The sequence below is a fragment of the Chionomys nivalis genome, chromosome 22 (genome assembly GCF_950005125.1).
Source record: "Chionomys nivalis chromosome 22, mChiNiv1.1, whole genome shotgun sequence".
NCBI lineage: Eukaryota > Metazoa > Chordata > Mammalia > Rodentia > Cricetidae > Chionomys > Chionomys nivalis.
Window position 1 is genome coordinate 39,142,104 of NC_080107.1, and position 6,595 is coordinate 39,148,698.

The following is a 6,595-nucleotide window of genomic DNA, read 5'->3' on the forward strand; positions in this document are numbered from 1 at the left end:
AATGTCACCTGGGTTAAATCGTATTTTTAGTTTACGAATGAAAGTGAAATTGTGTGTGAAAGAGATCAGTGTCAGTTCAGGACCAAGACCAAGTTCTCAGCACTAAGGAGACTTGTCTGTCCTAAAGGAACAAAGGGCAGGGATAAGGGTCAAAGACAGGAAATAGAGCACAAGGGAATGGAGTGGAGAAATTAGAGAATAAATTGACAATGGTGGCATATTATTTTAAATTTCTTTCTACAAAGAAAATTCCTTTCTCCTATGCATCTAGTATTATTAATGACTAAAACAAAAGAGCATACGTGATAAGTAACTTCTGAAAATAACTAAATTTACTATTTACAAAATAATAAGAAAGGGAAATGGGAGTTAATTCGTCATCTTGTAACACTGCATCGTTTACTTCCCAAGTGCAAAACACGAAAATTATTTAGTACTTTTAATCCTGGCTAACTATACTATGGAATATTTGAACCCACATTTAACTGGTAAATGTGGGCTATTAAGGTTATACGTTTTCTTTATTCTATTAAATAACGTTCTCAGCATAGGTCATGTTTCTGAATATGAATAATTTTCTAAGATATTCCCTTTAAAATTATTTTATAGCTAATTTAGCAAGTTTTGTTATTCTTGAGCAAGTATTTACTCCTTCAGTGAGGTCACTTTTGGCTCTAGCATCTGGCTAATTTTGATAAAAGTGTTTTAACTGGAGACTGGGTTTTTCTGTATAAAAATCATAACTGTGTAACGGATATATTACATAATATTATATTGAGTATTCTCTAATACATAAATCGTATTATCCGTATAAATGGATAAGCTCATTGTGTATCACAAACAAAAACTAATAAAATCGGAGTTTGTTTTATTTATTTATTTGTATTTATTCCTTTGACGTATGCCTTCTGTTTTAGTTTCCTTTTCAGTTGCTGTGTTATAACATTCCAATGAGAACAACTTAAGGAAGAAAGTTTTAGTTTACGTTGGCTCCAGTTCACCACAGTGTATTCTATCATGATAGGGAAGCCAAGGAAGCATGGCCTGGTCACATGATCTCATCCAACTGAGGAAACATGACTTAGTCACATGAGCTCATCCAGTTCAGGAAACAGAGACTGTTGACGCCACCTTCTATGGCCCTGGACCCAAGCCCAAGGGATGGTGCCACCCACTTTTATGAACCTTCTCACCTGAATCAGCCTGATCAAAGCAATCCTTCACCTGCGTGCCCAGCAGCTGCAGAGATGCGCCTGGAGCCTCGTGTCCTAGGTGATTCTAGACCCTGACATTGACCATGAGTTCTTCACAAAATCTTTATGTGTGTGTGTTTTGCGTCTATAGCATGTGCATATCTGATGCCCACAGGGACCAGAAGAGGGCTTCCCATCTCCTGGAACTGGAGTTACAGATGGTTGTGAGCTGCCGTGTGGATACTGGGAATCAAACCCAGGTCCTCTGGAAGAACTGCTGGTGCTCTAACCACTGCACCACTGTGCCAGCTCTGCAAAACCTTTCTAATATTTACAAATGTTTAGTATCAGCACTGACATAGCAACCCAACTTGTTGGATTCAGCTAATTCTTTCTTTTTTCTTAATAAGAAGTTGTATTACTTGGGGATCTAATCAGTTGTGTTTAAAGTAGAGATAATTCCACAAATTGAATTCCTTCTTGAAGATTTATAATAGGCCCCTGTCAAGTTAAAAATTAGAATTTTTTTTTTGAACCAGTTAATAATGAGAGAAGGGCCGGGCGGTGGTGGCGCACGCCTTTAATCCCAGCACTTGGGAGACAGAGGCAGGCGGATCTCTGTGAGTTCGAGACCAGCCTGGTCTACAAGATCTACTTCCAGGACAGGCACCAAAGCTACAGAGAAACCTTGTCTTGAAAAAACAAAACAAAAAAAAAAAAAATGAGAGAAGGTTGTGAAAAAAATGAGTCTTTTCCGACATAAAGACATGGTTCAAATAAAGTCTGGGTAAGCGATCGTAAAAAAAATGTGGCCATTGGGAAAACCCCAATAGTATCACCCTCCTTGTAGCTTCACTAAGGCCACTGTATTTTTCAGTTGAATATACCAAGGAAAATTACAAACAGCTCGGACTATTTTTAAAATATCTAAATATAAAAGGGTTTTTAAAACATGCCCTAGAGTCCCTGTGAGCTGCATGAGGTTCTGCTGGGTCTTCTTACTCACATTTTACTTTCTCTAAGGCTCTGCCCCGCCCATGTGCCTGCCTGTCTAGCTGCTTGCCCATCATGGGTTGACCTCTGACCTCTGTGCCGACCTAACTCAAGCAGCATGTCCCCCTCCCCCCGAGCTCCCACGCAATGAATTAATAATAAACCTTTTCCTAAAACTCTCCATCTTTGCACCACAGAATTCATTCTTCGGATTCTCAAGACAAGAACCCGAAAGCACTGATGCGCGCTGGCTTTGGTGACATTTAGTTTCCAGAACTCTAACTCTCTGAGAAAGACTCTGACATTCTCGAAGACGCCTCAGTGTTCCCATGCCATTTCTGGGGTGTTGGCCGGGACGCTGAAGACGACTGAGTACGTGCAGCAACAGCTAAAGGATCCACTCTGTCCCCCATTTCTTCCTGTCTTCTTTGCACATCCCTTTTGCTGGGGCACTAGGCAAACTTCCTTGAAATGAGATAGAGATAGAAAGAGAGAAAGAGATGATAGATGGAGAAGCAGATGACAGACAGAAGGAAGATAGACAGGCAGACAGAATGACTGATTTCTGTGGAGGACCTGAGTGAGCCTCTTTCTTCTGCTTTCCCTTTCTATTACTTGTGAGACCAGGAACTGAAGTATGCCTGGGCCCCTCCCTGCTCCACGTCTGGATAGGGAAGCGCACGGCAGTGGCAGATGTCAAGAGAATTAGCACTTTTAGGAGAGTTCACGCACATTTGCAGGGACCCAGTGCTGAATCCCTCTTATGATATGAACCTGAATTTCTGGATGCTGGGAAGATTGACAAAGTAAGGCCAGCAAACTGGAGCAAGGGGATGTTAAAATGTGGCTGTATGAGGTCTTAGAGTCTGCTATTTCTAGCTAGCATGGCCCCTGTACAAATACAGGCTTTTCTGTGAGGCTCCCAGCCTTTTCTCTGGGACGATGGTGATATGTTCAATATACATTGTGGTTGATTGAAAGAAAATAGCCCCCAAAGTGAAAGGCACTATTAGGAGGTGTGGCCTTGTTAGAGTAGATGTGTGGTCTTGCTGAAGGAAGTGTGTCACTGTGGAGGCAGGCTTTGAGGTTTCATATATGCTCAAGCCACACCCAGTGAGACAATTCACTTCCTGTTGCTTTTGGATCAAAATGTAAGGACTCCAACAGCACCATGTCTGCCTGCCTGCTGTCTTGCCTCTCACCATGAAGACTGAACCTCTAAACTGTAAGCCACCCCAATTAAATGTTTTCTTTGTAAAAGTTGCCATGGTCATGGTGTCTCTTCATAGCAATAGAAACCCTAACTAAGACATGTACTAATTCCTCTCTCTCTGGGCTGTTTTCCCACACATCTATGACTGACATCCACGCGATAGGAGACACGTTACACTTAACTCCCTATCTTCTCTCCCTGGGCGTGAGTTCTCATCTTCTTTACCTCTGTGCCGTAATCATCTCAGAGAACTAGTCATGTCATGTTTGGGGGAAAAGAAGAAGAAAATGAGCAGCTTGGTATCGATGGGCCTGCCGTTGCCTCAGAACGCAGTACCCAGCTAATTGCTCTTACGAGGGAAAGAGTCACATAAAGCAGCTAACATTTTAAATCAAGATTAACATTTTGTTTTGTTTTTTGAGACAGGGTTTTTCTGTGTGGCTCTGGCTGTCCTGGAACTCACCCTGTAGGCCAAGCTGGCCCCTCAAATGCAAAGATCTATGAACAGTTTTTAACACATTGATTTATAAGGGGTTTGAACTCCTTCCAACACAGAGAGCTGCCCACACCATGCTTGGGTGGGACAAAATAACACTGAGATCACTTATTTCCTCCTTCCCGGTTTTATTGTAGTTGCCATTTAAATATGAATTAAAAGGCGTTTCTCATCCAACCAAAGGCATCTCTGTCAAAACCATACATGGTCCTCTGGACAGCCGAAAATTATACATGCTTCTAACCAAACTCTGTAGTTTTTGCTAGGATTCAAAGGTATGAGTCTGTTCCTTCTGTTTACAGATACCCGTTATCTGCTCTCTTTCTCTACAATATGAGTTTTTCTTTACATAAATTTTGACTTCTGTTCCTAGTTTAAACTTATCTCAATAGGCTTCCACTTGGCTGGCAGACACATCTAAGCATCAGTTGCTGACTGCAACCTGCTCTGAATGGCGGCAAGCCCTGGACTTCCTGAAAGCTGATGTGGACCAGTCCAGCTGATAGGAATGCTTCCTGTCCCTTCAACAGAGTCTGATGAGTGCCCCATTGCCTGAATTTCCTCCCTACCTCTGGCTACCCTTTCAACCTGCTTGATAACAGTGCCCCAATGTCATCTGGAAGTAGCTGCAGAAAGGAACACGTTGTCCCAAGTTCCCTGCCCAGAATAGGTTGAAAGGCTGAGACTAGGGGGAACTCCCTGGCATGGGGGACAAAATAACCACTTATAGTGCCCATTGACATACCAGAAAAATAGGCCCACAGTGGTCAATTAATGGGTTTATTAACTAAAGTAGTTCTTAGGTCACAATAATACCTCCTTAAAACCATGGGCAAGCAGCAGGACCCATGATTGGGTCCTGCCATCGGTGCTTGTGAAGGGGGAAATGTAGGAGCCAGCCATGATAAGCTAAATATGAACAGAGCACCCAAAGGAAGTTCTTTACTTCTAACCATTATCACCTGCCAGAGTAGGACTCAGCCATCCATAAGTTTAATGGAGGCCTGAGTCTCAGTAGTTTACCCTGAAGCAATACCTGGTTGCAGGAAGAACCACAAACTGAGATTACCTGAGCATCACCCAAGAACAGACCATCCAAAGGAAATGCCTAACATTCCATCCGCTGTAGATAGGATCACCTGCCAGCACACTCACCAGGACACCCCTAGAAAATGTCAGCCAATCAGGGGTCCTGAACATCAGAAACCTCTCACCCCCACCTTTACTACTATAAAAAACCAACTCTAACTGACCTCGGGGCTCTTGGTTATTCCAATACGTTGGACATGCGGAGAGACTGAGTTTGCAAACTTGTATAAAATAAAGGCTCTTTGTTTTTACATACGGGACTCGGTCTCCTTGTTGGTTTTGGGGGGACTTTGTGGATCTGGGCATAGCAATAAACAGGAAGCTGAAAAGTTTGGACAAGTCATTAAGTTCTGAGTAAATTATGTAAAAGGTAAGACAGAGATGATACACACATGTATGACATTTCTAATGTCAAGGTGCAGTACACTGATATCAAACCTCTACCAAAATCAATGAATTTCTCTTTAAGTTATTGATCTGCTTCTTGGTAACATTCAAAAGTACTGACTTAAAAGAACAAAAATATCAGTCTGATCAGGCTTTATTTAAAAGCATTTAGTTTTTGCCCAAGCTTCATGTAAATATTACTTACACACAGTAATTGAAAATGCCAATTGATATAGCTGAGCTTCTGGCTGTTTAAAAACCATACTTGCAGGCCTGTACTAATGTGGTCCGAGGGACCAAGGTGGGTTGTGTCTATCACCAGGTAATGAAGTCAGCACATTTCCTGTGTCAGATTGAGAAGGGAATACGGGACTCCAAGGCCTTTGCCTATCAGTGTTGGAGACTGTGGAGCATCTCTCAAAACGGTCTGCATTGCCTTCATGATAGTTTGAGGGGTCAACAATCTCACGTGCTGCCATTGGCCCTTGCTGTTCTGGAATCCAATTAGATCTGCATTTAAGTCACACTCTTAAGTCCAATGAAAACTCCAGTTTCCTCAAGCTCCAAAAGGCAAGTCTTAAAACTCCAGAAAATGAGCACAAGGAGAATTTCAGGTTAGATAAAAGCCAGCATTCCTTAGGAACTTGTGGAACTGGTTCACTATCTGAGTCTTCTTGGCTCCCTGCTCTTATCTCTGAGTCTTCATTCTGCTGCTCTCTAGTCCTCCCTCTGAACACTAGGTGATGCTTTACAGATGTCTTTGGTACAGAGAATGTTTAGTATTGTCGTGTGCGGTTCTTGTTCTACTTTATTTTTAAAGAGCTGACTCTGGAATTGGGTTATGGCCTTCCCTCTCCAGGCCCAAGCATGCTTGTTTAGAAGTTTGCTCCAAAATCTTGTCCTCGATCAGGCAGGCCACCTGACGCTGTGACAGGGAGGAAGGCAAAGCAGAACAGAACACGGAAACACACTACGTGCGCGCTTTAAATTGGACAAAAGTAAGCTGTTCCCAGTGTGGATTGCTGCTGCCTACTTCATACTCCTCTTCTTGGTTTTATTTAATGCTCTAAATACTCTCTTCTCTTCTATCTCTAAAAGTTTTGCTAATCTGTAAACTGTATCTCAAAATTTGTAAGACTATTGCGTAAACTTCCTATACTCAAGATCTGTAAGTTCACTGGGTGTGGTTAAAAAATGTGAAATTTGGAAAAAACATTAGCTTAA

At 42.2% G+C, this 6,595-nt stretch overlaps 1 long non-coding RNA gene across 1 annotated transcript; it reads left to right on the top strand.

The window, feature by feature from the left end:
* Nucleotides 1–966: 966 nt before the first annotated feature.
* Nucleotides 967–3,449, top strand: LOC130864303 (uncharacterized). The gene is made up of 2 exons (XR_009055973.1): nt 967–1,272; nt 2,384–3,449. It is a non-coding gene; the product is annotated as an uncharacterized LOC130864303 (long non-coding RNA).
* Nucleotides 3,450–6,595: the final 3,146 nt, after the last annotated feature.